The sequence below is a fragment of the Sabethes cyaneus genome, chromosome 1, assembly GCF_943734655.1.
Source record: "Sabethes cyaneus chromosome 1, idSabCyanKW18_F2, whole genome shotgun sequence".
Classification (NCBI taxonomy): Eukaryota; Metazoa; Arthropoda; class Insecta; order Diptera; family Culicidae; genus Sabethes; species Sabethes cyaneus.
In genome coordinates this window covers 55,460,546-55,475,245 of record NC_071353.1, presented here as the reverse complement: position 1 = coordinate 55,475,245, position 14,700 = coordinate 55,460,546, and positions in this window count along the sequence as shown.

Here is a 14,700-nt window from a genome sequence, read left to right as displayed (position 1 = left end):
TCTGGTACCTACGTTCCACTACCGCTGAACGGGACAGGGTCAAAAAAAGGTCCATAGCTTGGGAAATCGGATGTTCGGACTCCTCAACCCGGCGAATAATGGCCAAAAACCTAGGTTATAAGTCGTATGCGCTACGCAAACATCAATTTACGCATGCTGCGACCAAATCACGGCGATTGGAGAAAGCTAAAAAACTTCTGAGTCGGAAGCATCCTCATCATAATGATTCTGTCATCGTTTTCTCTGATTAAAAAAAATTTTAATCGGGATCAAAAGGTGAATCGAAAGAATGACAGGTGGCTTGCACCGGGTCGTAGTCAGGTTCCTATCGTAATGTCAACAAAGTTTCCGACCCGTGTTATGGTTCAAGGCGTAGTTCCCAGTGAGAGGGATATAATGCCTCCGTATTTCTTTGAACAAGGACTAAAAGTAACAGCCAATGTATATCTGAAGGTTCTAAAGGATTTTGTTGTCCCATGGATGAAGAATGTTACTACTGGCCGACATTTCCTCTTCAAACAAGACGAAACACCTGCTGCTGATAATGCCAACAAAACACAAAAATGGCTTATTGAAAATGTTCCGGAGTTTTGGGAGAAGGAAATATGGCCCCTTAGTAGTCTCGATCCAAAGGATTGATGGATTATTTTGCGCGGGGCGTCGTCAAGCGGTGTACCAATAGGACGCCTTATACTACTCTTAGGTCGCTCAAAGCTAAGATCATCGAGGTGATGACGTCTATGGATCGAAACATGGTAAAACGTGCATGCGGTAGTTTCCGAAAGCATCTATCGACAGTCATTGAAAAAGAAGGCGATTTTTTGTTGAATGAAATAATTTACAATTCCCTTATGTTACGAAAGAAAATAAACCACAAAACCTTCCTCGCATATAGGACTAACTGATGTTAATTTTCTAAAATATGTCATATACTGCAAAAATTCGTCGCGCACCATGTATAGCGGCAAAGTTTTTATCGAGGGGCACTGTTGAAAATATATTACTTGTCCCTATGGAAATATTTTGTCAACCTTAATATATTTACCGTTCCCACCCTAATATAACCTAAACCCCTATAAGAATATATATTTATAGGGCTTTCATAGGGCCCAATATATTAATATAAGATAATATTATGAAGCGTCTTACTCCTCAGTTTTTATTTGGGAAAGCGTAGCAAAAGAAATGAAATGTAGGGTTGCGCATCAGTTTTTCGGTCTGTTACTATTTTGGGCCTACCCTCTGTTCTCCGCATCCTAGGGGGAAAAGCATCACTAATTCTTACCAATATATACTACTGCGGTTGCACCTTCGTTTCGTGGTAAGAAATTGGTTTTTCAGGTACAGGTAACACGAAAACAGAGTAGGTCCAATAATTAGAAGCATGCCGAAAATACCAATGCCTTAGATTGATTTTAGCAGCAAGCTGAAACTACCTTCCGGTACCCTGCATAACACTAATTACTGCCAGGACTATTATGAAACAGTTTCTCACGAATGGGTACTAGCTGTCTACAATCCGTTTTCAAGCGCTAATGTGGGCCAACCTCACCATGTGTAGTGATCATAAATAACGTTATTATTAAAATTGACCTCCTGTAAGTGGCAAATGAAAAGGACTAATCACTACATCATCTTTGTAGGTTAAACGACGAACGGAGACGTGATATTATGACGTAACGTCACTGATTTTTGTGCTGTTGATAACGTTTGAAACAAACATTTCCATTTTACAACATCGTTTAGTATCGAACGCAACAGACGAGTTAAGTGGAGTAAAATATGAATAAATTTTATCGAAATGAGTTGTAATATACTAACACGCGCGTAAAATTCGACTGAACTGTGTCAACAACTGTGTGTCGTTCTTCTCTACTTCAAAAAGCCACTTCTAGGATAATGGCATATTAAGGTGAAATTAGTCGTCATCGATTCTGCCAATTTCAAAAGCAGTTTTTTTGTTTGAAACAAACATTTTGTTCATGTGTTCAGCTTGACAAGAAGAATATTTACATTTTTACAAACAGAAAAATCAATGATTGCTAATTTCCCGTTAAGGCCGAAGCAGCGCAAGCATCAGACAGCGTTGGTGCGATCGAGAACGATAGCATTTTGAAAATCAAATATTTCTTAAATAAAGCTACAACATTTAGCTACAGTTTTTCGAATACATCATTGTGTGTAAAACCCGTATATCAGGTAATATCAGGTATGATATGTCACTAAAGTAAAGAATTCAAAACTATCTAATGAAAGCGCACTCTTATTGAAAATTTTGCTTAGTCTTTTTTCTCTCTCTAGTGCGCTGGCCTTACCTTAAGTTTCTTGCAAAAATACTTTTTGATAGGTTAAATAGCATAATGAATTCTCGGGCAGCAACTTTCATCCGAACAGCAGTGATGTCACCAGCGCGCCTGGAGCAGCACTTTTTCTTTCAACGCAGGACAACATTCCAGACTCCTTTCCCTTTCGCCGATGCAGATGGGAACACATTCTACATTTGTGATCGCAAGACCCGAGGGCCAAGAAGGGGCTTCGAATTTAATGATTTCGAGCGCCATGTGAAAGTGATTTAATTAACTTCCCTCCTGTTCCCTTATCGTGCGAGAGTTTTCATTTCGCCACTCGGCAGTCTGCGTGGCTAGTTCACTAGTGTCGTAAGCATTACGCATGGCTCGTCCTGCGTAGTCTGTCTTGCTAGTGTCTGCGCGTCAGTTGACTCCTAGGCGTTTCGCTTGATATGCATTACAAGCAAACCTTACAAGCGTAGGTACCGATAAATTTCTAGTAGATAGTAAACAGCTCAACAGGCTCAATTGATCCCCTCCGGCTGACATTAATTGGTTGTGCATATATGTTAGTTAGCGTGACAAAGAGAAGTCACCGTGGTTTGGGATTGGCCATAATTTAGAAGTTTTGTTCTCTATCTAAAAATGTAAAAGTGAACTTTGTCTTGCATTATGCGAATTACAAGTTTACCAAACTCGTGTTTTTAGTCTTTGACCTTGAAATGCGGTCAGGCATTAATATCAATATTTTTTTTGAAACGAATTGTAGAACCATCGTTTCAAAAAAATATTAAGAATTACAAGTGACAGGAAGACAAGATCGGGTACGATCTAGTTGCTTATATGTTATTTAATAACAAAAAATGACAAAAAACATCTATATTTCCACAGATTATTCAATTTTTCAATTACATATATTGGTTTATAAAAAAAAGCTATTTCGAAAAGTGTAAAAAAATGAAGTCTACATAAATAATTCACTAATGGGGCTTAGTGATCATTCTGGTAGGAACTGTAATAAAAATCTATGAAGTATAGTTGTTATATTTGTTATATTTGTTATTAAAGAAAGAATATCTACTATAATAACTATTGCAAACTAATTTGGTCATTGCTTTTCAAATAAAAATGATGCATAAGTATGAAATTCTAAAAATAGAAATTTTTTTGCAAGAAACACATCTTTGGAACAAGAAAGTACATCAGTTTCTTCGTCCAATCAAAACTCAGTCTCAGTGTGGAAACCGTCACGAGAAGTGTGACCAGCTTTTGCCTATCCCACTGTTCTGACTTGTTGTATGCATTATGACGTGAACAGGCTGGGAAGACGTCCAACGAAGCATGCTTAAGATGCAAATTGTGTCTGATGCCTTTGGACCTCCTTCACGAATGGTGCTGGGTGGATAACCCTAGAGCAATTTTCTAATCGCCATGCAACGAGTTTTGGGGCAATAAACGCCGGTGCTGCAAGTGCGGAAAACCGCCTGCCAGATGAACGGGCGGAATGCAGTTGTCACTGGAACCGTTGGCCGTTGTTGCATCGTTGGAAGAAGTATGGTTCAAATAGTCTTGTTCACACGAAGCGCACGTTGCATCCGGACATATCTGCGAAAGATGACCATCACAGAAATTATACTGGAGAAATTATATTAGAGTAAATGTCGAATGCACGGTTCACAGTCAGACAGACTGGAGATAATAATAATAATGATATTGTTCTTAACATAGCGACTAATTTATAATGACGTATTGTGATCCGAAGGGTAAAAGAATGCTTTAGTGGATTTTTCTTGAAGCTGTCGGAACATTTTGAATTTTATTTATTTATTTGTTTCTTGTCGACTATAGTCCCAATGTTGGTAGAGTAACTTAAACTAATAACAAGCACAGTCCAAAAATGACAATTACAAAGATTTTCTTAGTCGTCATTATTAAAAAACAACAAAGTACCGACGAATTGTTTCACGTGCCAAATTAAGATCAAATGCGGAAACAACCTGATTAAAAATTCACTACATTCCGGTCAAAAAGCTGTTTTGTCCGTAGTTCGTGGGTTGAAAAGGTATTCTATCTTCTACCTTCTATCTTCTATCTTCTATCTTCTATCTTCTATCTTCTATCTTCTATCTTCTATCTTCTATCTTCTATCTTCTATCTTCTATCTTCTATCTTCTATCTTCTATCTTCTATCTTCTATCTTCTATCTTCTATCTTCTATCTTCTATCTTCTATCTTCTATCTTCTATCTTCTATCTTCTATCTTCTATCTTCTATCTTCTATCTTCTATCTTCTATCTTCTATCTTCTATCTTCTATCTTCTATCTTCTATCTTCTATCTTCTATCTTCTATCTTCTATCTTCTATCTTCTATCTTCTATCTTCTATCTTCTATCTTCTATCTTCTATCTTCTATCTTCTATCTTCTATCTTCTATCTTCTATCTTCTATCTTCTATCTGCTATCTTCTATCTTCTATCTTCTATCTTCTATCTTCTATCTTCTATCTTCTATCTTCTATCTTCTATCTTCTATCTTCTATCTTCTTCTTCTTCTTCTGATAGGTCGTCAAAAGAGGCTTATCGATGACTAAAAACAGGCCCCTGACAAGACGTCATGCTTTCGTAGCAATAGGTTCTATTCTCAGACAACTCACTGTTGGACTGTTCGATTGTTCAACTGCCCAAGTAACAATTCTAAAGCCACTTGGTTTTACTTGAATTTTATAAAGGTTTTATTGCTGTATTAATCATTATTTCTAGGTTTATTGTGGTATTGCGCAATACCAAGAGGATACGAGTCCAAACACACTTATAGCTAGCTAGAAAACCATAATAAAACTGTTAATAAAGCAAATTTATTGTGGTTGCTTATATTACCACGTAAAAACTTGTTGGCTGCACCACGTCTCCTATAAACTTACCATAAGTGTGGTGTAGCAACACAAAATGGCGCACCAATCGAAATTGATCGTATCGCGGTTACTTGTCAAACCGCAATAAACTGTTAGTTTTATAGAGCTATTAAAACGATAACACGTCAACCAAACAGTTTTTTTGCTGCTGTTATGAAGAATACCAAAGTTCAACACCAAAATCATTTTTTTTATGTGAAGCCATATTGCCATTTTCTAGTATTTTGTTTTAGCTCGCAAACAACAATTCATCAAAGTATTTTGCAGAAAGAAGGTTATTATCAATCGGTTTTCCTGTCAGAGGAAGCAACTAAAATGATTTTGCTAGAAATTGAGGTTGGCTAACTGAATATTTTCAATTTGTTAAAACAACCAGTTTTCGAAAATTGCAAAATTTCAGTGGCGCGCTGATCTTATCGACTTATCATATCAAAATGCACGATGAAATTAAATGCGCACATGGTGCAAACCAACGAAATTGCTTAAAGTTTATTAAATATTCTATAGAATATTTTATTCTGGTTGCTATAAACCAAATCGTTCAGAATGATCTGTTAGTAAAACTAAAACATTTCTGCTCACGGATATATTTTCAAGTTGACAAAGCTAGCGAACTCATCTGGCGTTTGCTAGAAAAGCGAAAAGCAAAAAGCGAAAGGTTTTTCAAATTATGGCGATGGCTGTCAAGCAGTGAAAGCTTAATCGGTTTTATTGCTGCTTTTAGCAGAGCGTGATACGACTACTTGAGTTTATAACCTGATTCTTATAGCGGTTATGAAAACATTCTGAGGAGTGGGCCACTTGGTCAGAAAGCAGTTTTAAAGCGGTCATCAGAAAGTTCTGGTGGAGCTCATAGTTTTATTAGCTGTTTTATGAAATTGGTCATGAAAATCACAATACGAACATAATAAAACTTGGAATTGTTACTTGGGTGGTCGACTAGACTGCTCGACTGGACTGCTCAACTGGACTGTTCTATTTAACTACTCGATTCAACTGCTCGATTCGACTGATCGAATAAACTACTCGATTCAACTGTTCGACTCAACTGCTCGACTTAACTATTCGACCCGACTCGATTCAACTGGGCAATTCAGCTCGACCAGACTGCTTGATTAAACTGCTCGACTGGACTACTCGACTCAACTACTCGATTCGAGTATTCGATGCAACTGTTAGACACGACTGCTCAATTCGACTGTTCGAATCGGTTATTCGACTTACTACTCGACTCGACTGCTGGAGTTAACTGCTCAACTAGACTACTTGATTTGACTGCTTGAATCGACTGTTCGACTTAACTGCTCGACTTAACTGCTTGACTCTATTGCTCGTCGCAATATCAACTCATTTGCTCATTTGAATCGGTTCGCGGCGGAAAACGGACGGTTCAAAGCCACTCACATAAAAGAGCCATTTTGTCCAACTATAGAATCAGCACAGGAAAGATTATGTTTTTATTCAGTTAAGGTGAACTTAGTGATCATGAAGATAAATTAATCTCTTCATCTTCACAATGAATGGTTTCCGAATAGAGTAAGAACTGCAAACGACACATAATCAAATATGTTGCACTCAAAAAAATCGGCACGTCAAGTTTACGTGAAAACATACGTAATTCTCATCCACCACACTTATCACGTAACGTTCACGTGAATTGTTGGTAACTTGCACTCATACTAACCGGTTTACGTGTGATCCCCGTAAATTTTATCAACTTTCCCGTTAACAAGCACCTGAGTTTCATGTAAGTTGCTGTACAGAATTTTACATGATTTTTCACGTGGATGCGACGTGTTGATTTTTTTGAATGATTCGAAAAACTACAAGGTATACAGCCCTAAGGGTTGTACGAAAGAGTGACGTAGGACTATATCAGATCATCAGATCAAAGACTAATGTAAACTGCATTTTTGACATATGTATGTTTATAAGAATCTGTGAGTGCCATTGTTTAAGTGACTGTTTTAAAGAGAAGAGCGAAATATTCAGATTCAATTCTTCATTGAATGCAATGGTGGCATTGAAAATATGTGGATAGGGTTTCATAAGAACTACGCCTGCAACCATTGAGACATACAGATTTCTTTTAAAATCACTTGTGTGCATCATAAAGGTTGAAATGGTAATAAATAGCCAGCCTACAGATTATTGTATTAAATATGATTATGCGTAGTTTGACATGTTTCAATAATCTTACTTTAACTCGCTTGTGGCCTTTAAAAGGGCCATTGGCTACAAACCTTAAAGCCAAAGCACGTTCATCGCAAATATGACGTGCCATTCGAATGTCCTTCTCTTTTTTTATTTATTTATTTATTTATTTATTCAGTCGTCAAATCATAGTAGACCTTTTACATTTACAAAAGATGGTGGGGTTTTTACGCGCACTTGAGGGTCGACCTCAGGCGGGCTTTTCCCCACCCCCAATTTTCATTGAGGCCTTAGAGGTCAGATGAAAGAAATAATAAATTAATAAATAAATAAATAAATTAGTTATTATATTATATTAGTTCTATTGCTACAATACAATCTACAAAGAAAACTGAACAGTGTAACTTTTTAATTACATAATATTGCTTACATTTTTTGCATTTAACGCGTAGAATTAAAGTATTGTTTTAATTTTAATTTAGACATAGTAAAGTCAATATATTCGCAATGTTGGTTATAGTTATGGTTATAGTAGTTGGCTTGCTAGTTAGAGTCAGTAGGATTGTTGCACTGGCCCCGTAATTTTCCTGTACTCTAACAGCCGGCTGCGAAGTCTGTCGATAAAGAAGGGTAATGTCTAAAGACGGTATAAACCCATGGCTTTGCTTTAATGTTGGTTATAGGCGATCATCATCTGATTTAAAGGCCCGGATTTGGCATAGTTTGTGCGACAGTGACTTATGCTAAATATATTTCGGTTCCGCAATTGACGGTTCGGTACATAAAAGCTGAGTTTAGATAAAATTTCCACAGACTAACAGACGTAACACTGAAGCCTCATTCCATTGCGAATAAAAACGATCATTTCAAATGTTCACTTAAGCCAACACTCAAACAACAGTCGCTGCGCGAGAACGCCGCTCGCTTGCGCTGGCGCTGTTGTCAGATAATATACTAGTAAATTTATTGCATTGCTAAATTTATAGCAAGCTGCTTTGTGTAGCGCGAAGACTGCACCAGGCGATGCTAGTGTTTTTCCAAGTTTTAAGGGTGTCATTGAAACGATGTTTTGTTAAAAAATTTGTTCGAAGTGTTACATCTGTTAGTCTGTGCAATATCGTTTACAAATGACACTTTGGCAAACTCACGTCGTTGTTTTAGTGTCTGTATATTTATAAGCAAGCAGCGGGCTTCATAAGAGGGAAGAGGAAAGCTTGTCCAATTTAGTTTACGCAAAGCAAACAGCACGAATTGTTTTTGTACTGATTCTATTCGTTCCTGGTGTATTAATGAAAATGGTGACCAGACTATGCAACAGTATTCTAATATTGACCTCACATATGCAAGATATAGTGTTTTTATTGTGTATGGGTCACGGAAGTCGTAGCTAAATCTTTTTATAAATCCTAGCATACTGTTAGCTCTGTTGATAATTGTGTTATAATGTTCAATAAATGTTAGTTTTGAGTCTTATATAACTCCTAAATTTCTTATTTTTTCACACTTTTCAATCGAATTATTTCCTAGAGAAATTGTAATGTTTGGCATGTTTCTTTTTCTACTAAAGGCTATTGATCTACATTTATGAGTGGTTGAAGAAGACTTTTGTTACACCAAATATAGAAAACCTGTATTTCGAGCTGGAATACTCTGACGTCCTCCTCGTTTGTTATTTCTAAAAAGTGCTTCATATCATCGGCATATATTAATACCCTAACATTTCTCAGCAAGAAAGAGATAACGTTCACAAATAAAATAAATAAAAGAGGGCCTAAATGTGAACCTTGGGGACCTCCAGAGGTTACTTCTAGAGGGTTTGACTTTTTCCCTTCAAATTTGACTATTTGCTGACGATTAGTCAGATAGGATTCGATCCATTTAAGCAGATCTGATTGGACTCCTATTTTTTGTGATTTGAATAATAGCATGGGTATATCAACGCGATCAAATACTTTGCTGAAATCAGTCATAATCATAATCATAATGCTTCTACATAGCTCCCTTTGTCCATTGCATTCAGCGAATAACTAACGAATTCAATTAGATTTGTATTAGTTGAGCGCCCGGGTAGAAATGCATAACGAATATTAATGTAAAAACATTACGGTTACTATGAATTTTACTGTTTACAACACATTATGCTGTAACTTCACTGTACCGTTCTTAGAAAATTTTTCATATTAATGTAAAAACTTTACGATTACAATGAATTTTACTGTTTACAACACTTTATGCTGTAACTTCACTGTACCGTTCTTGGAAATTTTTTCATATAATTCGGCAACAATGCAAATTGTTTCGAAGCAGGAAATAATCTATCTAAGGTCCAATCCTTGGCAGGTTGAGTTATTTGTACACACAAATTGTGTCTCTTCCTCCGTCTACTGTAGAAACCGACGAGCCAGAAGTTTAATCTAATTCGTTTTACTGACGGGACGACGACACTATGCAGGCGCTTGCGACTTACTTGTTCGTCTGTCAACATATTAGCCGCGATTCTTAACGCGGGTGTTCGGGGAAAGACTCCGTTCCTATGGAATAGACCAACCTCGTTGTGTACGTCTTGACATCGAATGAGGTGTCAGGCATATAATTAAGTTTTTATAACGGTAGATGTTCACCTTTATTCTTGTTTACGGCCGGATCCTGCATTCGTACGAATAGTTTGCTTCGAACGAATCGGGAAGCACTATTCTCATATTCGTATGAGCAAAAGGAAGGGGGGCGTTCGAACGTTCGAATTGATTCGATCGAAAACAAGAATACTAATCGGTTTAACTTTCGAATGAATGTCATTCGAATGAAAAAAAGAATAAGGGTGTTTACAATTGACAGAGGGAACGATAGAAGACAGTAATGAAATAAAGAGTCGATAGGATCTAACAGATAGAGATAAGGCGTAAATGGGAAAAAGCGGAATTTGTTTAAGTAGGTGTACTGACCTCTAATACTTTCCTAATATGAGCGATGAATGCGGCTCGAAAATCATAATAGTTCGAAGCCTATCAAATTCATTGTCATCATACCTTTTCAAAAACATGAAATACCGTAATTAATCAGCCGGTTTTATTTTGTCCTAATAATCCGAAAGCCTACAATTTTTTTTGCAGAACTTATCTTAAATTGCATTGTAACTTCGTTGTAAAACAGTGTAAAACTTATAGTGAATGTACCACAAATTTTACAGTTTTTGGTTTTTATTTGTATGGGAAAAAGCCGAAAAATTTAGTGTTACATCACTTAATCACCCCCTTATTCGCTGTAAAATTGGCGGTTTCCATTAAAATTTACTGTGAAAACAGTGATATTCATGGTAACTTCAGTGTAACTTTTACAAAGATTTTCACTGTTTCAATGTGGTTTTTCGAAGTTTTTCAATGTTTGTAACAGTGAAATTTAATGTTTTTTGCTATACATTTTTATTCGGGCGGCCCTTAAAAACCCATGTTGCATATTAGATATTCTATTTTTGACTTGATTGAACAACGATTCATTAATGATTGCTTCAAAAAGTTTGGGAATACAAGAAATAATAGCAATACCTCGATAGTTACTTATATCAGATTTTTTACCGCTTTTAAAAATTGGAATGAGGTAACAGGCAGTTAAGTTAGCGGGGTCGATTCACTGTCTCTTGCTCCGAGAAGGTTTTATTAGTTTACTTTCACAGCTTACCGCTTGTTACATAACAGAAAATATGGCACATGGGTACGCAAAAATTTCTGTTTTATTTGTATGAGAGTCCTTATCCTTCTACCACAGCGGTGAGGCGTCTCAAACCATCATAAAATAAATTAATGCCTCCAAAAACCCTCACATGCCAAATTTAATTCGGTTTGATAAATTAGTTCTAGAGTTATGAAGAAATTTGCGTTTCATTTGTATAGGAGCCCCCCCCCCCCTCTTAAAAGACAAGACAGATAGGTCTCAGTACACCATAGAAAAAATTCCCACCTTTTGTCTTGTATTCGGGAGCACTCTAAAAAACCACACGTTCATTTGCATTAAGGTGAAATTAGTCATCAATTTGAAAAGCAGTTTTTTTGTTTGAAACAAAAATTCTGTTCATGAAAATATATTCGCTGTGTTCAGATTGGCAAGAAGAATGCAGTATTTACATTTTTACAAACAGAAGCCCGCTTTTAGGCTCAAATACTGCTTCCAAAATTGGATTCCCAAATGTTTCCCAAATTGGAAGCCAAATTTCGGAAGCAGTTTTTGGGCCCAAAAGAGGGGTTCTGTTTATAGAAATGTATTCTCTGCATTCTTCTTGTCAATCTGAACACAGCGAATATATTTTCATGAACAAAATTTTTGTTTCAAACAAAAAAACGGTTTTGGAACTTGCAGAATCGATGACTAATAATTCCACCTTAATAACTATGTTAACTATGGTTTGCAATCGGGATACATTTCATTTTATTTCTAAATGTAAAGTTGGTAAAGTATACTAAATTTGCCGGTAAATCGATTAGTGCATGCAAAGCTTCTTAAACATTGATTTTTTAGTGAAAGTTCGGTGGACGTAAACTATGCATGTTTTACGTGGTTGGACGCGCAGTTTTTTTTTTTTGTGTGCATGCAGAAACCTGTTTGTTTAAATAAACGCGGATCAGGTGCTTGATAGGTTTAATGTTTTGAGAAAATTCGGCCAATTGCGACAATTTTTCGTGAAAATTTAAACAGATTCAGTGATGCTAAGAATAAATATTGTTGGAAACTCCGTTTCAAGTGAAACATTGGCCTGATTTTAATAGCATTTTTTTAGCAAAATGCGACACGGGATGAAATTGGTGTATTTGTTGTATGTTTTATGCTGCGGTAACTTTGGCGAGAGGTCTTTCTAAGCAGTTTTCTCATCAAAACGATTTTTTTTAAATTATGTTTTATTCAGTACATTATTAATCAGGTGAGCAGTGGATATCATACAACTAATTACCAGAATGTTGTAAAAAGTTGCTGTTACAGCGCTATAAAAATTGATTTACTAATACAATCAGAGCAATCATCGTATTCATTATTAAAAGATGTTCACTAATTTCTCGTTAAATAAAGCTCAACTCTAGCATAAAAACTATTAGTTTCGGTTTCACCCTCTTTTATGTACAACATCTTAAAGCTATATTATCACATATTATTGTAATCGAAGGATCTTCACATGCCGTGATGCAAAAATAATTAATACAAACCTCAAAAAACTAATACAAACTAGCTGTTAATATCTGGCATGAGCAGTCTTCAGAGAAATTTATCAAGACTGAGATTTGTTGTTTTACCAACGTTTCGACACTTTGTTGGTGTCTTTCTCAAGGTGTACTGTGGTAAAATACATTTTTGATTTTAGTTTTGAGTTGCTTACATTCATTTTCATTAGTCGAATCGTGTTGCACGACGTGACTTACATAATAGAGCCCATAGAAAGTCTTTTGGTAAAGTTAATCCCGATTTAATTCGGTAATATTGCATCCCATCGCTTCATCGCCTGTGATATATTCCAGACGACTAAAGTACAGAATCTTGATTTTCCTCTAAATAAATAATCTATACTAAAAATTGTGAAACTGCTCACCACATAAACTAATCGTTCACGATGGATTGTGCACAAAACTGAAAAACTTGCTAAAACCTGTTACTGACAAATGACGCCACCATCCGTATGCTAATTCCACTGATTAGCGCGACCGTTCGATTGTCTTGGAGGCATTTCTGCTAAAGTGTACGGTTCGGATAGGAGCACCCAATGCTGCAGGAACCACTTGTGTTTTGAATTGGAAGAGGCGTGAATATCCGAAACTTTCCCTTTCAAGCGTTGAAGTAAATCAAATAATAACAATAACAGTGACACAGCCGTGGCAGCAGAAGGTAGAAAAAATACATCTGAATATATCCGCGCGGGTCATCAACATTCCTGACCATTAGATTTATCAATACACAACAAAAAACATTGATACGAAGCTATTTCGAGGGGCGATGCAGACTTGCGGTCGTCCCTCTTTTGGCATTATGTTGTTTTTATTTATATTAATCGAATCGTACTTTTTTGCACCGCTTAGTGGTAGCTTAGGATTTTCGGGCACAATATATAACGCTAGATTTTCAAAATCGGTCAAACTATCTAATTTATTCAACGTATGTGGAATGCATATGTAGTTTTGATCAAAATGCATACGTTTTCATCCATTTAAGAGCGACGCTGCAGAGCCGACGGTCATCGTCAACGCTGGGCCCAGCAGTTTCACTTTCTTCCAGCGTCTATGCTCGACCGGTTCCTGCCCGGGAAGATCAAACAAATTAATACATGAGCAAAAATTTGCATAATCCGTTTTCTATAAAACTATAATAGGTAACAGTTTATACTACTCGGACCTTGCCAAAGATAGTACGCCGGGGAAGGAGAAACTTTCCGCAATGTGTCAATAGAGCTAGACAAGTTTGAGCCTCGAACAAGCGGCACTAGCGTATCCAGGCAGGGATACACGGGGCCCTTTCCATTTACCATATTAAAACCAGATGGAACGGTTTCAGTAGTTTTCGGATTTTTCATAGTTTTACAGGCATAATAAATTAGGGCATATTGTGAAAAGTCGGCCCATCTGCGGCTTCAGTTACGCCACGCCAATGACTCCTCAGCTAGATGACGGAGACAATATTTTTTTCGTGCGTAGTTTCATTGCTTTCACATAAACGTGCAAATAGGGTGTTTATGCTGATTGGCACATTGACCTTTCACGTGGTTTTACCGAATGTTAAGTTACTAAATTAGCTATACTATTTATTTTTAGAAAATTGTGAATGTTTTCGGATTTTAGCCGAGTATCGAAGCGCAAGACAGTGAGTATTTTTGTGTATAATTCCATCTACAATGAATGTCAGTTAATAATATTAATTAATGCTCCGATGATGAAACGTTTCATTGGCGTGAAAGTACGTTCCAATGTGTCGCCCTGACCAACGTCGCAAACATCTTCGGGAGGGGATCAGGTACAGGTTGGCCCACTTCCGATTTCTCGTTCGCGCGGACGCTATGCTGCTATGCGGTAGGTGCGGTGCGGTAGAGAGGACGGTAGGAAACTGACAGTCGTTTCCATCCATGTGACCCGGGCATCGTTTATCAATTTCGTTTGCCCCTAGGGTCCGATTTTCGTCTGCGTCGGGTCTTTCGCACTCGGTGAGTGTCTTCGCTTGTACTCGGGAACATACGTTGAGAGTTATTGCATCGTAGTCGGTTTCCTTACTGATCGAATATGGGATGGCATTTTTGCGAGAGAACCTGTCTGCTGGAAGCTTGTTCAGCGTTTGCAAAGTTCATTCAACCGGGCGGTAAGGTGTGTTACAAGTCTGGCAGC